This window comes from Podarcis bocagei (assembly GCF_964188305.1).
Source record: "Podarcis bocagei genome assembly, chromosome: 8".
In the NCBI taxonomy this organism is placed as follows: Eukaryota; Metazoa; Chordata; class Lepidosauria; order Squamata; family Lacertidae; genus Podarcis; species Podarcis bocagei.
Window position 1 is genome coordinate 18,359,282 of NC_138133.1, and position 21,773 is coordinate 18,381,054.

Below are 21,773 nucleotides of genomic sequence, written 5' to 3' on the forward strand. Positions count from 1 at the left end.
AAACAAACCCCCAGTGCTCTTCAAAACTCTGCAGGCAGTGTTCTAGACAGCCTCATGTTGTATGGCCTCGTGAACTTATAAAGGTATTTCGGAAGGCTTGTGAAGCCTATCAGAGGACTCACATAACCACCAGAAGGAAAGGCCCCTGTGAAGCTGCAAAGTTTTTTAAAATAAAAAAGGCAGAATAAGAACCACCCAGCCATCTGTTAGTTATTTTAAGCGAGAAAGACACAAACCCCTGCTCTTCCCCACTCACAAGGGATAAAAGAGAAATGTGAATCTTTTATTTCCACCACAAAAAGCTTCTAGAGACCTATTTGACTGCAATTTGGTAGACTTTAAACACTCTTTGAAGGGTTTATGTGCCTGTAAATTTCATCCACTTTGGCCAAAAGGGGAAAAGTTAAAGCAATTTTACATTCCATTATGGCAAGTGGTGAACACGGAGCTTCATTTCGTAGTGTTACTCAGAACCTGAAACACAGATTAAAGTGGTGAGAGCACAGAGGAACTTGGAAAACGACTGGAATTTTAAACCAGGCAGAGAAATAGATACAAGGCAAATCTTGGGGCTCACACCCACTCCTACTGAATGCGCCTCTCAGCACTGTGACAGCAGGACAAGAAGGTGCTTGCTCCATACTAAAGCCGGCTGTCACACATTCTTGTTCTCAGTTATAGTAGCTTTGTATAAGTGCCAAGATTGCCACTGAAGGAGATGAGGAGAAGCTTGTAAAGAGGCCTGAATCACTTGTGCTCTGTCGCCTCTACAACAAGGGCAGTTCTGCCTGTTGATGCCACCATTACTCGGGGATGGAGGAGCTAGTTTGCACTGTGTGATTTACCACTCTCGAATCAGCATGAGGAACACAATGTGAAAAGTGTAACTGCTAATGTGGAAATGGGGAACCTGTTGCCCTTTAGATTTGGTAGACTAAAGTTTCCATTAGCCCCTGACAATTGACCATGCTGACTAGGGCTGTTTGGAGTTGGAGGCAAAGAACATCCAAACCACCACAGGTTCCCTATTCCTGTGCTATGGAAGGGGTCTTGAGTGCCATCCAAAGCCACTCCATATTTAGTGCAACAGAGGCAGTGCCATATAGAGAGCAAAGGGGCAAATGCCATCCCCCCAGTTTTGATGGCAGCCAACTGACAACCCTGGTCGGGAGAGGGAGATCAGGCCTAGTGTCAGTGGTCAGCCAGGTTGGACACTGGCCAAGGATCCCAGGTGACCAGCAACCCAACCTGGCTTTGCCACAATTCCCTGCTCTCCCTGCTGGGCCACAGGAGCATTGGATTTGTGGGAAATTAAGATGGTGGGAGGTTCTGTGAATGGTGACTGAACATAGCTCCCATTCAAAAGTAGGACCACCACTCACCCACCACTAACATGCTGTTCTGGGATTTCACTCGTGTGTGTGCACTGGGAAAGCTATCAGTGGTGCTATGCCGTGAGCCTCCTGAGATCTGGTGCTGGCCCTGAAAGGGATCCTAATTCTGTGGCAGGGTGTCCATCATTGTCCAATGAATAGATGAGCAGAGAGTCCTATCTCTGTGAAACTTCTAAAGGTTCTTCATAATGTAACCTGAAGGATTAATTATTTGGGGTGGGAACTTCTCCATAAAGTTAGCAATTATGCCAAACCAAAAAGTCTCAAGGGAAACAAAATGTGGCAATAAATCTTTTCCATTTCTATAATTAAGTGTCACATTTCTTCTTGGAATCCATTTCTAGCAAATGGGTGCAGAAAAAAAATGTAATGTGGATGTTGATCTCATCGGGGCAAATATGATTGAAATTCATGACCATTTTCTGGTTGGATGTGCAGAACGGAGAACAATTGCCTGTATTAAAAGACATTTTTAAAAGGTTCACTAAGGGACAGCACTTAAAATAATGAGCAAGTAAAGAAGCATGGGATTGATGCTACACTTCATATCATAGCACAAAAGTGACCATGGGGAAGAAATATGGAAATAAGGCCCAGTTCACCCAGTCTTTGTGTCTTGTCTCTCTTTAGTTCCATGCATGATCTCAAAACCATCTTTTAAAATTAAATCAGAAAATACTGAAGTTTTAACAAAACATATAGTGTTTTGAAGCCAACCAAATCCTCCCTAGAAATACTGTAGGAACTGGAACTGAAAAATAACTTCCCCCATCTATGGTTTCCATAACCCCCAGTTGGCAGCTGTAGCACTGAAGGAACTGAGATGACATTTGCTGCTCCTATCACATTTTGCAGCACCCCTTACCTGAAGGATGGATTTTGGCCTCTGCTCTAAATTGTTTAGAAATTATTGACTTAACATTCACCTTAAACTGCAGTTCATTTACACTGGAGTTAATAGTTGGCTCCTATGGTGTCAGTGTCTTTAAATCAAAAACCTGGGTTTGTGTGTGCTGTGAATTGGGCTGTAAATGATCTCAAATGAGATGAAGTCAAGACATAATACAGTACATTGGCACACCTTTGAATGATCCACAGTCACAGACATTAATCAAAATGTGTGTAGACAGTTCAGTCTTCCTGAAGTCACTGTAAAATAGATAAAATCAGCACAATTCAGCTAGGGGCTATACATGGGTGGGAGCAGGCTTCCATGAATAGATCCCTATGTATCAATGTGCAACACATGTGGTTCCCCAACTTGATCCAATGAGTAGGGCTGGATGTGCATTGCCCAGTAAAAGAAGCTGGAATCTCACCAATCAGCTGTTGATGGGAGCAGCCTAGTGCCTTTCAGATGTTTTTTTTGAATACAACATCCATCCTCCCAACACTGTTCAGTTTGGTGGGCATCCTGGAAAGGCTGCAAAGTTGGAAGCTGACATGAAAGCTTCGTACTACCAAGCATTGCAATTTTAGTTGCACAATGCTAAAGAAAAATAAAGACCCTATCATCAAATCAAATACCTTTATTGGCATCACAATATAAAACATTTCAAATCTCTGGGATAATTTAAAGTACAAGGGTGAAGTTGTCAAGGGTTAGAGGGTCACACTGTGGTTGTGTGCACTTAGATATTCTGCTATGCCCAGTCTATTTCCCGAAGGGATGGTTCGTTGGGAACCCCTTTGGGTAAAATTGTGGCTAAAAAGGAAGCTACTAGAGCAGTGGTATCTTTGCCCTGATCTGCCAGGAGAAATAAAGACCCTATCTTGGCTATCTCATGGGTTGGCATAGACACCTTCCCCTCAAAACGTATATGATAAATGTGCACTGCATATATGAAACATGCCATAAACAGCACCTCAATTCACAAAAGGGTGAATAGCTCTGAAAGAGCAGTTTGAGCCTAGTGCTAGTATAAACTTGTCACTCTTCAGACATCCAAACTCAATATGCAAACACTGAGGCTATGGCCAACTGGCGTGTGTGTGGTCACAAGTGAGGCTGGTGACACTGCCTACTCTCTCTGGCAATCACAATTGCTTTCCATGCAATAAGTAATGAGTGAAGAGAACTTGTTTCCACTCTCACTTGATATTACTTCAGAGCTTTTAAAGAAAAAGGCATGGGATCCCTCTGAGATGCTGGATTAAAATATCAACACATTGTCTTTCTAAAATGGCACACCTCTATGAAATTAACCCCACCCAAGGGATTAGAATGTGGTCTAAACCTCAATCCATCTCAGCTAAAAGAAAAGAACTCAACCTGAAACTCACTTACAGATGGTACCTAACACCATGGAAACTAGTGCTGATACACCCGAGTGCCTCACCAAAATGCTGGAGAGGATGCACCTCCACAGGCACATACCTCCACATGTGGTGGGAATGTCCCAAAATCCAACTCTTCTGGACATCAGTCATACAAGAAATAAGCAAAATAACTAAACAAATATTGGAAGTAACCCAAGAACTGGCCCTACTGAACATCTTCCCAGATATTAATGCCCACTCACATTATAAAGAGTTCATAACCCACCTACTCTCAGCAACCAGAAGTATCATAGTCAGACACTGGAGAGACCTGTCAGGAATAAACATACACCAATGGTATCAAATAGTATGGGAAACAGCCTTATTAGGAAAATTAACTAATAAACTGAAACTGACACAGGGACAAATAGAATAAGACACCTTCACCCCTGTATGGTTCCCCTTTATCACATACACAGCCCAACAAGACAACAACAAGAATCCGCTGAGAGCATATAAATCAATATTGCTAACCTGACCCCAAAACCCACCCTCTCACACACTCACACATAAACAAATCTCATTACAGCCAACCAAAATCAACCAACCACACGCTAGGCCACCCCAACCTCTTTCACCACCAAGGAAATATAGCAAGCGGACAGAAAGAGAACCTGCACAAGTGACTCTGAGGCAAAACCCCACACATACACAAAGTAGAAAAATAGAAGCATTGCCAACCCAACCCAACCCACTCACCATTCCCCCTCCCTCTCTTCCCCCCTCTCCCCCCCCAGCCTAATACTGCATGCAACACTAATGCCTCAATGCCTCACAACAAATGAAACTGATCTGTAGAAGACACAACTTGAAAAAAGAGACAAGGTACCTAAACTAAGAAATCTTTAATAAAAATGATTAAAAATAAAAATAAAATGGCACACCTCATGATTTTTACAATGAAGTTTCTCAGTTTTATATAATGGTTTCCAGTCTCTTGGATACTTTCTTATCTTCATCAAAGTAGAGGAAGGCAACTAGGAAACTAGAAACTCCCAATACGAACAGAAAGTTGGAAACCCTAGACATGTGTTGTTGGGGTTTTTTTAAAAGCCTCTGAAACTTTTGGTCCCATTACCATGTTTCCCAGGAGACTGAGAGTTTGGATAATCATCAGATAAATGCATTACACTTGGATGCTTTTCTAATTGGATGTTTAATCTTTTGAAGACTCAGCTGTCACCTGCAAATTTGTTCTTTGTGACATGCACACTGGCGTCACGTCCTCCTCCCTACTTGGCATCATCTGTGGAATTATACATTGCAGTGGAAGCTACCCAGAATGGAAAGGGCTATTTGCATAATTACATACGTGAGACAATTAAAAGCACAGCCCATGTGCTTATGCGGAACACAACAAACGCTTTCCCCCAAAAAGAGACGGGGATATTTGTTTGCTTGTGGGTACTACAACAGCCCTGTTCCAGCTTCAAGCCAGAGTTGCCACCCGTTGTATGCAGGCCAGGTAATATGAGAGGCAGTGCTACAAATCAATTCCCAAAGGGCAGGAGGGATCATGGAAGACTCGGTCTAACATCACTGCAAAGCATAGCCTGGGGTCTATGCGCACATGCCCTATTCAGGTATTAATACGCCAGTGGTCATCAGTATGAGGATAGGAAAGCAAACTAGGGAGAAACTAGCCTGGAGAAGAGGAGGTTAAGGGGTGATATGATAGCCATGTTCAAATATATGAAAGGATGTCACATAGAGGAGGGAGAAAGGTTGTTTTCTGCTGCTCCAGAGAAGCGGACACGGAGCAATGGATCCAAACTACAAGAAAGAAGATTCCACCTAAACATTAGGAAGAACTTCCTGACAGTAAGAGCTGTTTGACAGTGGAATTTGCTGCCAAGGAGTGTGGTGGAGTCTCCTTCTTTGGAGGTCTTTAAGCAGAGGCTTGACAACTATATGTCAGGAGTGCTCTGATGGTGTTTCCTGCTTGGCAGGGGGTTGGACTCGATGGCCCTTGTGGTCTCTTCCAACTCTATGATTCTATGATTCTATTCTATGATTCTAGGGCTGTGCAGCAGATACAGCAGGTGTCTAAACAGAATTGAGCCAATTTGGAGGGGTTCCAGGTTTTGATCAAGTTAGTTGAGATGACACCAGAGGTTGTAGCCTTCGCCTGCCACACCTCAGTACAGCGGACCCTCCGGATAAGAATTAAATTTGTTCCGGGAGTCTGTCTGCAACTTGAAAAGTCCGTAGGCAGAGGCAGCATGATTGAGAGCTTCTGCACACATGCGTGACACACAGAGTGCTTCTGCACATGCGCGCACAGTGAAACCCAGAAGTATACACTTCTGAGATTGCTGCTTTTGTAACCCGAAAGTTACATATCCAGAATGGTACGTAACTAGAAGGTCCACTGTAAGGGTATCCTGTTAAAGGGGTCCAGGCGTGTGGATTCTGTCTGATGCACGGATGTGGGCTAGGGCCATATCACAACCCAAATGGGAACCCCTCGGGGGGGGGGGGAGTTACTTGATGTAAGTCATAGGGCTCCTCCTACTGGTGGTTTACCCTTAGATGGACTCCCTGCAGATAGGCAGGAGTCAAGAAAAAGCCTTGCTTCACCCAATGCCTAAGCAAACCACTCACATCTTTATCCAATAGAGCTGTGGCCTATTTGAACCCATAAACCAAAATAATCATGTCTGTGTAATTATTGAGGGAACTGTGGGTCACGGGGCATTGGCATACAATCCAGGGATGTCAGGTGGTAAGGCACTGGCAGGCTTTGGGCTTTCAAATTTCAGCAGCACCCTGTGCAATGCCTAAATTCAGCACCTGCCCCAACTCTTGCCTTCCGTAGTTGTCCTTCATTGTTGCAGCACCCCATGCAGCCCTCTCTTGGCTCAGCACCCAGTGTGGGCAAACTGGTCATGCTCTCCTACTTGCACCTCTGGCATTCGGTAGGAAGAAGTGGGGGCAGGTGGAGTCTGCAAAAAACAGTGTGGGACTGTTGGAAAGAGAGCTTTTAAACTTGCACTCCACTGTAGCTGTGTGGACCTGTTCCCAGGAAGTAACCCCAAACACACAGTCAAATGGATCAAGTATCAGTTTTGCTAGTGCATTCTCCACAGGAAAGATGCCCACTAAACAGCATTTAGAAGAATTATACTCTCTGCTTGCCAGCTGGTAAGGGGAGGGTTCAATCCTGCTGGCTGCATGGATTCACAAGTGTGTCCTCAGTGGGGAAGCTGCTTAAATAAATTAATGGTGCGCTTTAAACCCCAACCATTTTGCAGCAATCCCCCCGTATATAGACACCTGCCTCTTCTCTACAAAACAAATCATTATGTCAAATGAAACATGAGAAAAGGAAAAAAAGCAACAACACAGGAATGCTTGGCAACTAAAAATTTCTTCTTTTACAGATAACTAGCTGTACCATGCAGTGCGCTGAATCTGACTATATGGAACGGTACAGCATTCCCCACAGGGGAAGATTCATTCATTTATTATACTTCTACACCGCTTTTCACTCACAGGAGTCACAAAGCGGCTCACATACAATAAACAGAGCAGGACCTCACAATTGCAGCATAAATGATAATATAATTAACAAATTGTTAATAAACCAACCATTTTCTATAAAACACTACTAACAAAAGAACTTTAAAAATAGATTAAACAGCACAGCCACAGGAAGTCAAATCATAAAATTTGCAAAGCATCACGGCACTCATAAGACACAAAACAATATTAACATTGACAAACTAACAGCCAAAAATAAACTGAATAAAATGAAACATGCTCTCTCCCTACCCCCCATGACTCATAGTCAAGTGTCTATGGTTGTACTTGTGTGATGTGGACATCTCGTATTTCCTGCCAGGGTGCTCTGGTTGGCAATGCTCAAAGTGTGTTTGAGTGTAAGGAACTGGAGATGCCCAACCTAAAGCAATGTATTACTATTGCTGGGGAAGAAAGCAAGGAAGACCCATTTTGCATGCCCTTTTGAACCATCTTCCCTGTGGTCTCACATCTATACCTCCTCTTGGAAAGGAGCTCTCCAACCCATGCAGTTTCCCAGTTCCCAGTTCCTCAAGGAAGATCGTAATATTATGGTCCTCCCCAGTGTCCTGTATGTGAGCGTGATGGTATTTCACATCAGACTCCAGATGCACCTGCATCTCCTAAGTTGCACCAAAGTCCTGCAAACTTAGTGTGCTCTATTTTTCAAAGTTAGTTTCGGTCACTCAACCACACACAATGCTCTATGCTGCAATAGATCATTGGCTCAAGTACTGCCAGAACTTTGTGTGGAAAGGGACTGCTCATAGCCTCTGAAAGCTACTTGGAAGAAGCATGGTGGAGGCTTGCCTTATCCCTCGCTAGTGGGAAAACCTCAGCCTACTGAGATTCTCTCTCGTAATTGCTTTATTGTGGTCCTGTTCAGCAGGGTTCCTCTCCACAGCTGTGAATGTAGCACCTGAACGCCTAGCTCTGCATGCGAGAAACAGCAGAGCCAACATGCTAAGAAAGAGCCCAGTGGGGAATGTGTTTTTGAAGCAGCACCCAGCATGAATGCACTCACTGCTCACCAGCTGGCAAGTAGAGTTTGATTCTGCTGGCTGCAGGGGTCTGCTTTGTCTGTATGAACGTGCTGGCAAAGCAGGACCCACCAGCAGGATCAAATGCTCCTGTTCTTTGCCATGTGGTTGATGGCAGGAACATCCTCTCCCCTTTCCCCTCCAATCATATGTTCGATTAGAGTTTAAATCTGTAGTGGTGAAGCCCATCTGTAGCAATAGAGCCAAACGCTGCACAATCTGGGTCATGTATTCTGTGTCCATGCTCCCTGCTGCTGCGTTGACAAGCATGGGAGCATGAATGTAACCAAATAGGGCTACAGGCTAAGGAAGAACTACCCATTTATATGTGTGCTTTTTCATCCAAAAATGCCACCTTGCTAGATCAAGACAACTACCTGCATTTGAATGGGTAAACACGGAGATGTGTGAGATTTTCATTGAAAAGAAGGTCTTTAGGGAGTAGGGCAGAATTTTGAAACGATAGCGTTGGAAAAATTCCCAAGAGAAGTCTATGTTCCTCTGCATCTTAGGAAACGAAACAAAAAACACCCAGATTTGTGTCTGAAATATGACCTGCGATATTGGCCCATGTTTAACGCCAGCAAAAATGGCAATCATTTATTTAGCGATAAAGATGTGGCTGTTTTCTGGTAAAATAAAAATAAAAATCAAGCCGTATTTCTCGTAGATTATTCCTTTTATCTTTTCTAATGGGGAAAATGCATTTTTATTCAAGCATGAGAAAAAATATAGTGTTGGTTTTGCTTTTTATGCTTCAAGCAAACTGGCCATTTCCACCGTGAAAGACTAGTGATTTACAAAAGGTGACAAGTTATAAAATGAGTTTGCCTGGAATTTATGAATTGCTGGGTCTATTCCTGATAACAGTCGGAGATGTACTCTGTTTTAATAACTTCATGGAGTCAACTGTTCGTGTGTCTGCATATGCAGTGACATGGGGGGGGGGTGTTTCTAAATGTTTCTCAGGCTGTAGAATAGTCTTGCCATCCATCAAATCATTTTGATAACAGAAGAAGGTTTAAGACCAGATTAACAAAACACTACAGGCAAGCCATATCTTTCCAAACTATGATCTTTGAGTGCTTTACTACATGGTCATCATCAAGGCCTTGTATGTGATACGATTACATGGCTCTGCACATAGCTTGTTGTTGTTGTCAATTTACATATACTGTATATAAATAGCTATGGTATAAATCAGGAGTAGGGAAACTCAGGCGCAAAGAGCTCTCACCCCCCCCACTTGCCTTGTTCCATGCCCTCCTTCTTTACTATTTTCTGGCTGGAATGGGTTGTACCCAATGTTAGTTTTACTCAGAGTAAACCCATTGAAATTGATGAACAAGACTAAATTGCCTCCACTGATTTCAAAGGATCTGCTTTGAGCAGAACTTAGTTGGGTACAATCCAAGGTGCCTTTGAATTGTGTTAAGATGACTTTCATCTGCCTGGAGTGTGTGTAAGCCTCGGATATTTGCAAGGCTGCGCCTACTCTACAACTAAGAGTCATATCCAGTGCGATGTCACTTTTGCCTCTGGCCCACCAACTCCTGACATGTGGCCTCCACAAGCTTGTCCATGGGAAGACACGTCTGTTGTCACGGCGCTGTCAGGCAAGGAATGTCTAGAGTGAAGAATTAAATCTTTATTGTCAAAACCCAACTTACAAGTTAGGAAAAGGCATGTCCCTCAGTCCTGTGTCTCTCTCTTTTTCTTTTTCTTTTGAAGTTTTATTCGAGTTCAGAATTTTTACATACATTATGTTATCTACTTCCAATTTTAAATTTCCTGTACAATTTTTCCCCTTTCCCTCCCCCCCCCATTTCCATCGGAAGGGTCCAAATTATTATTTTCAGCCACTGGCATAGCGTCTTTAGTTTCCACTGAATGTGTTTTGTCCCAGTAGTTTTTATCCATTGAAGATAGGGGTTCCATCTGTTCCTTATCGTGGTGGACTTGACCTTCTACGTTGTTTCTTGTGACAGGACTGCGGCAATGTCCAACTGAATAAGTTCAAACAAATAACTATTCCATACCTCTACTGTCCATTTTTCTCTATCTTTCCAACCTAAAGCTATTTGCCTTTCCTGCTAATATCATAGCTTTGAAGGTAAACTGGTCACCTTTCTCTATTGCCACAGTCCTATGTCTCTTAGCTACTCCTGGGTATGTGGTCAAACGAGGTAATTGCTGCAACAGAGAGGTGCCACCCCTGATCTCAACTCATGTATCTCTCCCACCTGAGCAGCATGCAAGCAGGCAAAGACTATGCCTGCATGTAACCTGCTTGTGCTCCTCCCTCTTCAATCCTTGCTTGGTTCTGGGAAACAGTGGAACAGGAGAGGAGGAGGAGGTGTGGAAGCCCCTGATTCAACACCAGCCTGACCTACCTTCCCCTCTTGCTGCTCCTGTTCATCACTCTTCAATTCTGCAGCTTCTCCTGCCTCTCGCCTCATGGCTGTTGTGAGCTCCCCCAGATCACTGATCCCTTCTTCCCTGTTAGTCTTCAGCTCGCCTTCTCCTGGTACCAGTATCCAGTATCAGTATCCAGCCACCACTCCTCAGTGTCCAGACAGTCCCTGACATCTTTCAGGCTGAAAAAGGTACCCTATCCCTGACATATATCTTGCCCTTGCCCTTCGCTTGCTTGACTACAGGCAGTGCATTTCCCCCAGTGTTTTGTGGTTGAGCCCTGAAGCTATAATTTGGAGCTGGTTAACCTTCACTCCTTGTGCTGTACACTGCTCGGTATAGCCAAAATTAATACAGCCAGAGATCAGAATAGTAGTCCCCTGGGGTGGCGTATCCTGTTTTGTCACCTGAGGCAAAGTGGGAAGTGCCACTTTGCCCTGCCACAATGCCCACCTCTGCTTCCTCCATGGAGTCTACACTGCTTTCTGTGCCAGGCTCTTCTTGCTTGATAAAGCTTGTTGCTTCTTCAGCATTGAGCTGTTCCTCCCTTCTTCACCCTCTGACCTGTGCTCGGTGTCCCCCCACCACTTCCTGAGTTTTGAGCCTTCCTCTTCTGAGGCATTCCTTCATGCCACCCACCACTCCTCGTAATCCTTTCAGGTCCTGACAACAATCGTAGATTCAATGGGCAAATAGTCTGATGTGGTATGAATTCTGGGCTCCTGAATTTGCTCATTTAAATTTAAATGACCTTTCCGTGGCCAAATCCATCAACATAGTCATGGGGCAGGACTTGGCTTCACCTGCTGAGCAGCAGCCTGAAGGAGCAGAAGGCAAAGTGACCCCACCTACTGCTGATCAGCCTTCTTGCTCCTGGTGAGAACCACCTGGTTTTAGCTTTCTTCAGCAGGGTTTCCAGTCTCAGTTGCTGGAAACAACAATTGTCGTTCCTGACCAAACCTTGCTGCTTCTTGCTTCTTGTGACCTTGGACCCTCGGCTCTCTTGACCCCCGGATTATCTGACGACATGAACTGACATACTCCTGATCTTAGGACTGGACTGAACCTTGCATACAGACTCTGCCTCCCAGCAAGTACCCCTCCCCCCCCGAGACTCGGCTGGTTGGCTGGCCTCTACCACCACTGAGCACTGCTGTGGCTGAGCAGCACAGGACTATGACAAACATCAGCACACTGGAATCTAATATCTTATCACAGTAATCTCCGCCACCACTAGTTTCTGTATAACATTTCCGTGTGCAGCTATTCACTTGATCACTTCAAAAAGTGGGTTTTAACTTTAAATTGTTGGCTCCAGTCAGTTTTGTGCTCTTTTGGAATATAAACTGAAATGAGCAATGCCTTCTGCTGCTGAAAACAGGCAGCCCCTTAAGTAACAAATATTTCAGCACCTAGTGTAGCTCGCTCCATCCAAAGTCAATTCGTGCTTGTCAGACAAAACATAGAGAAACTGGCAAGCTGCCTTTTGTTCCAGCTTAGAGCCTGTTTAGCAGATGGCTAAAGAGGTAGGCAGCCAAAACTGTATCCTAGCATCATCTATGTGAGGGCCAAAATTCCCACCCAGAAGGTCTGAGGTTGTTAGTAAGGCCAGCCTTGAGATGGGGCTCCACAGCCTCTCCATAGATCATCTGCTATGAAGCTTTTCCTTACATGGAGGGTGCATGCTTCTAAAATGAGTGCACTGACAAAAGTAAAAGTTTTGTTTCAAAATTTACCAATTCAGTGCCCTAAGGAACAGCTATAAGAATTGCATGAATGGATCTGGATCTGGAATGGGGAAAGGGCAAAAATAGCAGAAAAGTTAAAGTTAGAGGTGTTGAAATTAGGAGAGACTATAGATCCCCAATACGTCCAGCTATTATGAAGTTGTCATATTAAGAACGCCATTTCAGGCAAGTAAAAGAAATGGGGGGGGGGGAGGGGATCAATCTAAAAACATGTTATGCAATGGTGCAAAATGGAATCCAATATATGTTATTTTGAGGCATTTAGAGTCCATGTTAACATAGTGTGGGTCAGAGAGAAAAAGAGAAAGAGATTTAGTGCCACCCTTACTATTCTGGATCTGTCTCGTCTATCATTGACCATTACTTTAATTTTGCCAACAACTTCTTGGGAGGAAACAAGCTACAACCGTTTGTCTACTGTCCATCGTCTGTGATAGCTTCTATAAACTGTTGGTCATCTTTATCACTTAATCTGCATTTCTTAATTTCTCTATTACTTTTAATTATCCTTGACTAATAACTCTCTCCATAATCTTCTCTGCAATACTTCACATAATCCTCATTACAGAACTTCTTGGAGTCCTATTAGCGTAATCTATTTATTACAATTGCTTTTCAAATAGTTCAAATATTTACTCCAGTCCTCTGAGAATCTCTGGTCCCGCAGGTTTTGGATTCTTCCTGTCATCTTATCTAATTCTGCATAGTCCATTAATTTCATCTGCCATTATTTTTCGTCGGTAGTTCTTCTTGTTTCCATTTCTGTGCCAGAAATATTCTTGCTGCCGTTATTGCATATAAAAACAGTTTACTTTCCTGTTTGTTAATATCCTCCCCTACAATGCCAAGTAAAAATGTTTCTGTTTTTTATGTGTATATTTCAACATCTTTTTCATCTCATTATATATCATTTCCCAGAAGTTTTTCACTTTCTTACATTCCTTCTTTTTCTTTACATTGCCAACATTTGTTACTTGTTTTATACATTTTAGCTAATTTCACTGGTGTAATATACCACCTATACATCATTTTCATCACATTTTATTTCAAGGCATTGCATGCTGTAAATTTTAATGTTTCCTTCCATAGTTTTCCCCACTCTTTTAACTGTATATTATACCCAAAATCCTTAGCCCAGTGTATTGTAACCGACTTTACCTCTTCATCTTTCAAATGCCATTCCAGCAGCAATTTATACATTTTAGACAATATTTTACAATCATTACTCAATACTTCTATTTCAAATTTTGATTTATTATGATCAAATCCATTTTCCTTTAAATCTTGTTCAAACATTTCATTGGCTTTAACTTCTTCATAAGGTTTCGTTTTCCATTTACCGGTATTTCTTTCCTCTTGTATTAATTCTTCATATGTAACCCAATATTTACTCATATTTGTCTTTTTCACACTCATTGCTTCTAAAGGAGACAACCACCATGGTGTTTTACGCTCTAATAGGTTTTTATACCTATCCCATATTTCAAATAGAGATCTTTGGAATATATGGTTACCAAATCCTTTATGGACTTTTGTTTTGTTATACCATAAATATGTGTTTTCTGACCCAAAGCTTAATTGGACCAGAAATATCTGCAAGAGCTGTTCTTATGCAGGAAGTCACGAAATTAATATCTTGTTAGGGGAATGCCTATTCTGTATTTGCATGGATTATACAGAAGGTGGTGCAGTGATTTTGGAAATATGGGAAGTTGCTATATGCTTTGTCCAGCCAGACCAATACTGCTTACTCCACCTTGCAGTGGTGTCAGGCAGAGGACCTTCTCCTACTGGGTCTGGCTGGACCAATTTTGACAAGTGGGTGGGATGACCCATCTGCCAGTCTCCCTCCAAAGCCCACTTTAAGATGCCAGGAGAATCAACTTCAACGGAAGAATCAGAAACACACTCTAAGTATATAATAACCCTTCTAGAGTTGTTATCCTGGCACATTGGAAGTTTGGGGTTTTGTTGGGTTTTAAAAAGAAAAAAAATATAGGGTGACTGAGAGATTGATTTTATCAGAAGTGCAATTCAAGTGATAGGAACTGGGGATGGGGGGGGGGAGATGAGAGTGTCAGTTGTGGGTAGAAATACATCATATGGATGCTAGGTCTACACACTGAGAAACAATGGAAGGGTAAACCCAGAATGCAAGTTTCTGAGAGGTCAGGTATTCCCATCATTCAACCATCAGCTATACCAGAAACAGCAGAGCCATTCTCTGACTCTAACTATTGTTTGTATTCTCTTTGTCTCACCCCTGGAAATATTCCTGCAGACTCCTATGCCCACTGTGATGCCCAAAACCACAATTTGCATTGGCAAGGAAGCATCTATTTGTGCTCCCTTACTTTGAGGGTTATTATTTCTAGCAGTGAATATATAATTTTCATTCTGGGAATTGTAAGCCATAGATATTAATTGCATCCCTAGCGTGTATTGCACCACTCTGAACTTTCCGAGAAAACAATCCGCCACCTGAGAAGCTTTGGAAAGTTTGTATCTAAATAAGAGAACAACAACAGAATTATTCCAGTTATGAGGCTCAAAGTGCACCAGAGACCAGTTCAGGTTTGCATCCAACATCATGCAGGTCAGCTGCTGGCAGATCCCCCCCCCCCATTTTTCCTCTTCTTGCATATTGTAAAGAATCCTGTTATTTCAACACTCTCACCCACCTTGAGCCCCAGTAATTATTTGAATTTTGAATATGTCTATAGATTTACATGAGTTTTTTATAGTCATGGCTTGCAGCCAGAGGACGCATATGCAGCTTCCATCATCTGTCCAAGGAAAATGGAAGCATTTGAAAAATTAATCCATGACAACGAGAATAAGCACTTATAGTCATGGAGTGGCTAAGCAACATTTGAGTGATCAGGAACCATAACTACTGTAACTTTGGTGCAGAAATTATTGTATGTCGCAGGGAGGGAAAACAGGGATGAATGTACTCCATCTGAGCAGCTTGGATATTTACCTAAATGGCAGAAATGAATATTTTGGACACGAATAACGCTTCATCCAATAGTTCAAAGGACTTTGGCCTTGCAGCAACCTTGTGATGAAATCACAAGGGATGACGTACAAATCTGAGTCATTGCCACCTGCCTCCTCAATCTGTGTCACCAGAAAGGGCAGGGATAGGAATGGACCAGATCTTGTCATTAAGGCCTCCGGCTTCCCAGGTTCCAGTGCAAGAATGTGCTCAAGAATGTTGGTGTCAGGGACTGCACTGAGGAGGAATGGTGGGAACCGCCCCCCCCCCTTCCTGCACCTTCCCAAGAAGAGAAGGACAGTATAAATTTAGAACAGTGGTTCACAGAAGGTCACAGCTCAGAAGCTGAAGAGGGGAGAAGCTGGGAAATATTGGGGGAGCAGCAGGAAAAAGAAGCACAATGGGAGAGACAGCCAACAGACTCATTGTCTCTTGAAAGTATTTCTGACCCCCCTTCCAGAACCAGGTATGCCTTGAGAGTAGTAGAACAGAAAGCTCAGAGGCAGAAAGCACAGATCAGCTGGCACAGGGATGACGTACAACAGGAGGGACTGAGGGGGTGGGACTTTACTTGGAGCAACGCCATTATCTAAGAGAGACCGCATTCCTTTGTCTCTCTCTGTGAATATTGAATAAACTACTTAGTAAGAACTCTTCTTGTTTTTCTGCTTCTTGGCTGCCACTGTGGGAGGGATCAGATTCCCTGAAGCCTTGACAGTTGGGGATCATGGGAGGTGTAGATCAAGAAATACTGTGCAGGTGTCGTAGGAGCCTCCGTTGGAATGTATGGGTTGCATCCAACAAAGTTTTACTCAGAGTAAACTCACTGAAGTTAATCATGTTCATTAATTTTAATGGATCTACTTTGAGTCGGAAGAGCATTGGGTACAATGCTTTGACTTCAGCTGGGGGACCGATGGACATGGTTTGGTTTGGTTTGGTTTCAGAAAGCAGTCTCTCAGGCCAAATGAGGACCCTGGCCGGGCCACATTAGACCCATGGGCTGGAGGTTCCACATTACAATCATAGAAACACAGTAAACTGCCTTACATTGAGTCAGAACATGGGCCCATCTTTCTCAGTTTTGTCTGCACTGACGGGCTGTGGCTCTCCAGGGATTCAGGCAGGAGTCTCTACCTGGAAATGTTGGGGATTGGACCTAGGGCCTTCTTCATGCAAAGCAGATGGTTTATCATTGAGCTATGGCCCTTCCCTGAATCAGCCCACTGCTGATTTAAGCCAATAGTCCCTATTTTCTTGGCCAACCTCATTATTTTGGGTAAGGCAATTTGTCAATGACATTTTGAGCAACTGCAATGGCTCTTCCTGCAATTGTACTACTTCTTGGCATTGGCCTGCCTGAGTCAGCCCATCCAAAACACAAACAGTTCCAACAACTAGTAATGACCTTTGAATCTCTCGTGACGTGACAGCGTTGCTGTTTATTTCCACATCCTAGATAATACCCAGTGAATCCATAGTGTCTGCTTCAGTTTAACCTGTAGTCTTTGGAATCAATCTGATTCTGTGTATTTTAGATTGTCTCATCTGTTCATGAAGGAGGATAAAGACTGACCAGATGCTAAAACCGTATGACCACCACATGGTAGGGGTAAGACCTAAAACAAACCCTGGCAACCATATGGTGCAGATGGCTATAAGAAAAACATCTTTGCAGTTTCTAATATAGTGACATTTGATTCCCTCAATCTGGTTTTGAGTTTTCTGGAAGTCAAACTATTCAATCCTGCCTCCAACAATAATGTTTTCTAAGAACTCTTGCCAGGCTCGTTAAAAGAGAGCCATGTCGCCCTTATTTTTCGATACTTATTTGGCTTCTCCTATTAAGTTAATCGTTTTTTCTTGGGGGGGGGGTGCAGGATTTTGGCATGCCCCAAATCAAATATAAATAAGGACATCATAAAGAGGGTAAGGGAGGGAGGGAGGGAGGGAGGTTTGGCCAGATCTGTTTGCAATGATGTGAACTTTGTACAAAAGAAGATGCATTAAAATCACCCAGAACTTGACTTCATTTTTTTCTCCTGCCTAATAAACAGCTTTATTATTTTTGAAAACCTACGAAACAGCTAGGAGAGGCAGCTGGTGCAGAATAGTTGGGCATGCCCTTTTTATAGAGAACTGGTGCCATGCTTTGGCACACATTTCTCTTGGCTGCGCATGAATAGCTTGCCGTATAGGGCCAATTACATCCTGGAATGACATGGCATAAAGACCTGATGCAATCTGCCATCTTAGCATCTTGTATGAGGCATGTAAAGCACAATCACTCCTGGGGAGCATCCGGTTAAGAATGCATAGACTGTAATGTGTCGGGTGGTATGTGTACAAAAGAAGGAGCTGGGATGGGAAGTTAAGCCTGAAAATGTTTTATTTGGGATCCCCAACCCCACACCCCTTCGTTTGATACAGAGCCTGCTCCCAGAGCTATTTGACTTGCTGCCTCATTAGGATTTTGCCACTCTCTTCATGCTGCTAAAGGAATGGGGGATATTCCACCAAGCTGCAAATATTGCTCGTAAATCCAAAAATCCTTTGTTATGCTCAAGCTGAAGATTCTCAAACTGGGAAGCAAATGGTGCGGTACTGACAACTCACAGCTGCACTGTCCCTTTTTATCATATGGCAAATAACAAGCGATCGTTAAGCATAAACCTCTGAGCATCTCACAATTTGTCATATCATTTATACAGAATGTGATGGTTAGGATTGTCAGTCAGCAGCAGAGGATGACATTGTGGGGCTGGACTGCTCTACTGCTCTCCCTCTGCTTGTGTTGCTGCTAGGCGACTCCCAAGACATAAAAACATACTAAAACATCAAACATTAATAGTAGCAATCTGATCCAATATAGAAGTCACAATAACTTTAAAATAAACAACTCATATCCAACAAAACAATGTTTGACAATCCATCAAAATCTAATAGTAAACAGTAAAATTGAACATCAGCAAATAATAATTAAACAGTTCAACCACAACAAAGAATTACCAATCTATAATCAATAAAAATAACAGCAAATCACAATTCATAAAATACCACAAAACATACAGACCCATGTAAAAGGGTCAAATTGAGAAACAAAGAAGCACAACTTATAAAACTATTAAAAAAAATATCCCTAAACTTCTTTCTTCTCAGCTGCTGCTGCTGTTCTCAAAGTCATAGTCTGGGAAAGGCTAGGTGGAGCAAGGCAGGTGGAAACACCATTGCCTGATGAGGAACAGAAAGTCTCTCTCTTCTTCTTCTTCTTCTTCTTCTTCTTCTTCTTTCTTCTTCTTCTTCTTCTTCTTCTTCTTCTTCTTCTTCTTCTTCTTCTTCTTCTTTTCTATGCTGCCCATCTGTCTGAGACAGATCGTAAAAGCACAATGCGACATCACACACTAAAAACTTGTGTACAGGACAGGTGAGGCAGGAGTGAGGTCAGCATGGTGTAAACACATTAGGTTGTCAATCTGAATCTCCTGCTGGTGTGTTTTCACTATATGGACCTTGCTGCCTCTTCACCTTGCCCCTCTCTCCATCCAAGCACACAGCAGGAACACAACCAGAGGTAGGTGATTGACAAAGCGGCCTGAAACTTAGTATAAAAAAATGGAATCATTTGGTCAACATGCACAAGGCCCAGACCTGACCTGCCATAAGTAAGAATTTATTGGCGAGGAGTGGGGGAAATGTTTGAATTCACTGAAGTATATGGGATAGCATGCTTAATGGCCAGTCAATCCTGTGTGTGCATACAGTGGTACCTTGGTTCTCAAGCTCAAGGCGTTTGAGAACCAAAGTACCACTGTATTTGGAAATAAATCATGGGAAATGAGTTCAAGGGGGGTGTACTCCCAGGTAAGTGGGCAGGGACGTGTATTTTTGTTGTTGTTCTGTAAAGCACATAGGCATTGATCGTGAAATCACTCTTCTTGTTGTTGCTATTGTTAAAAATAAAATTCATAGAAGAGGCACATAACATTTTTCGCACCTCTTTGTACCCAGAGCATATATTCCATAGTTATTGACTTAGGTTATAACAAGACTAACTACATGATCATTCTTTTCATTAATAACTAAAAGCATGTCTATATTGCCGTTGATCTACGCAGCTTTCTCTTTCCTACAAAAGTAACAGCACTTGGCTTCCATAATTTTCATGTAAATGATCTTTGGGGCTCTGTAAATGTCAATATGCTTGTACGGCTTTATGTGCTAGGTTTTTATAACCACTCTGCATGCGTGAGAGGAGAACGAACAGAGAAAAGGTTCATTCAAAGATCCATACTCTGGGTGACTCTGGGTGTATCTCAGTGGCACACTGATTTGTTTGCTGTTATTTATTAAAATGTATTAGTGCTGTTTTATGTCTACAAAGCACCCAAAGTAAGGAGCGCGTTAAAAACATGAAACCATTGTAGCAAATTAGGATGCTTACTTCATCACCAGGACACTAGGGGATGCTTAAGTAGTTCAAATGATTTTTTGAGGGCCAGGCAGCCAGACTCCTAGATAAAAGGGTGGCTCTGGTTGTCAGCAAACAACCAGAGGAAAGTCGTTTCTGATGAAGCTGAGACAAGTGTGCTTTGCTTTTTTTATTATTTCCAGAGGCCTAATTAATCCAAGTACAAAAGTAACAAAGAGAGAAGAGAGGTGGGGTTGCCTGGGGGGAAAGGACGTAAGAAAGGGAGCAAAGCTGACTAGTCATCGGATCAAGTTGGATAGAAGAGACTCCACAAAGTCAGAACACTCTGACAGATTCAGGTTACATGCAGGCTGCATTTTATTCAGTCTTCCCATTGTTTCTATGCCTGATCATGTTCACATTTTATGTGACCTTTCACACATGAAAGCCACTTCTGAAAATCTAGCAGAATCATAGCTGTCAAGTGTCCCTTATTTGAAGGGACAGTCCCTTATTCCAGCGCCATGTCCCGCTGCTGTCCCTTATAGATGGATGTCCCTTAAATGTCCCTTAAATGATGTCCCTTAAATTTCAAAGGAAGCAGCTCCTCTCCCTCCCTCCCTGCCGGCCAGGGAGGAGGGAGGCTCCAACTGTGTTGCTTGGCTGTGTTGCTCACCCAATAAAAAGTCTAAGAATGACTGGGGGGTGGAGCTTGCATGCCTTGTGTGTGGATAGTTAATACAAGCTGAGGGGTTTTTTGAATGTTGGACGCCATTTTGTTGCACGTGCTGCTGCAAACTTTGCAGTGCAAAGCCAGGCCAGGGAGCCATCTTAAGTTGAGGCTGCATAGGCCTTGTGGTGCATGTGATTCAGATTCTATTCAGTTGAACCTCTGGTTACAAAGTTGGTTGGACAGTGTTCTCGAAGCTACCAGCATGAGTTTGACCAGACTGCAGGAGGACAGGAGTGTCTGGAACAGGTGAGGCTGCTGGTCCCTTATTTTCAAGGCTGCTGGTCCCTTATTTTCAAATCTGTAAGTTGACAGCTATGAGCAGAATCAAGTTGAAATTGAGTTCCCATTTCTGTATTAATTGCATCAAGAGAACAAGTCAATTTTCGGCCCCCTTAACCCCAGGAGATCAGTATTCAGATTCCCACTCAGCCATGAAGCTCACTGGGCTGACCTCAGGCTAATAATAATAATAATAATAATAATAATAATAATAATAATATTTTATTATTTACAGTGGTACCTTGGTTCTCAAACTTAATCCATTCCAGACGTCTGTTCCAAAACCAAAGCGTTCCAAAACCAAGGCGTGCTTTCCCATAGAAAGTAATGCAAAATGGATTAATCTGTTCAAGACTTTTAAAACAACCCCTAAAACAGCAATTTAACATGAATTTTAGTATCTAATGAGACCATAGATCCATAAAATGAAAGCAATAATCAATGTACTGTACTATGAAATAAATAAGACAGTATTGTAGATGATAAAAATTAAAATCATCATTTTTTTTTCTTTCCTGCACTGATGATAGTCATTGTTTGGATGGGGGGCTTTTATCCATTTCTACAATCACACAATCAATCAATCAATCAATCAATCATACAATCAATCAATCATAAAATGAAGAACAAGCCACAGTCACAAAAATGAAAAAGCCACACAAACAAAAACAAAAAAATAGCAAAAACGAAAGCACCAAATATAAGGTCCAAATATCGCCTCAGAACCCTGCAATTGGAAATGGAAGGCTTTGATTACAATGGGGGGGAGGCACACAAATTAGCAGTGCAACAGTGAAAACGGAAGCTCAGGAGGACGTTCGGCTTCCAAAGCAAAGTTCGCAAACCACAAAACTGACTTACAGGTTTGCAGCGTTCAAGTTCCAAGTTGTTTGGGAACTAAGCTGCTCGAAAAC

At 42.6% G+C, this 21,773-nt stretch overlaps 1 protein-coding gene across 1 annotated transcript in view; it reads right to left on the reverse strand.

Moving 5' to 3' along the window:
* Positions 1-21,773, reverse strand: part of LOC308593616 (uncharacterized protein) — a gene marked incomplete at its 3' end in the record, with an annotated part of 548,845 nt that overhangs the window by 506,335 nt on the left and 20,737 nt on the right. The window lies entirely within an intron of this gene.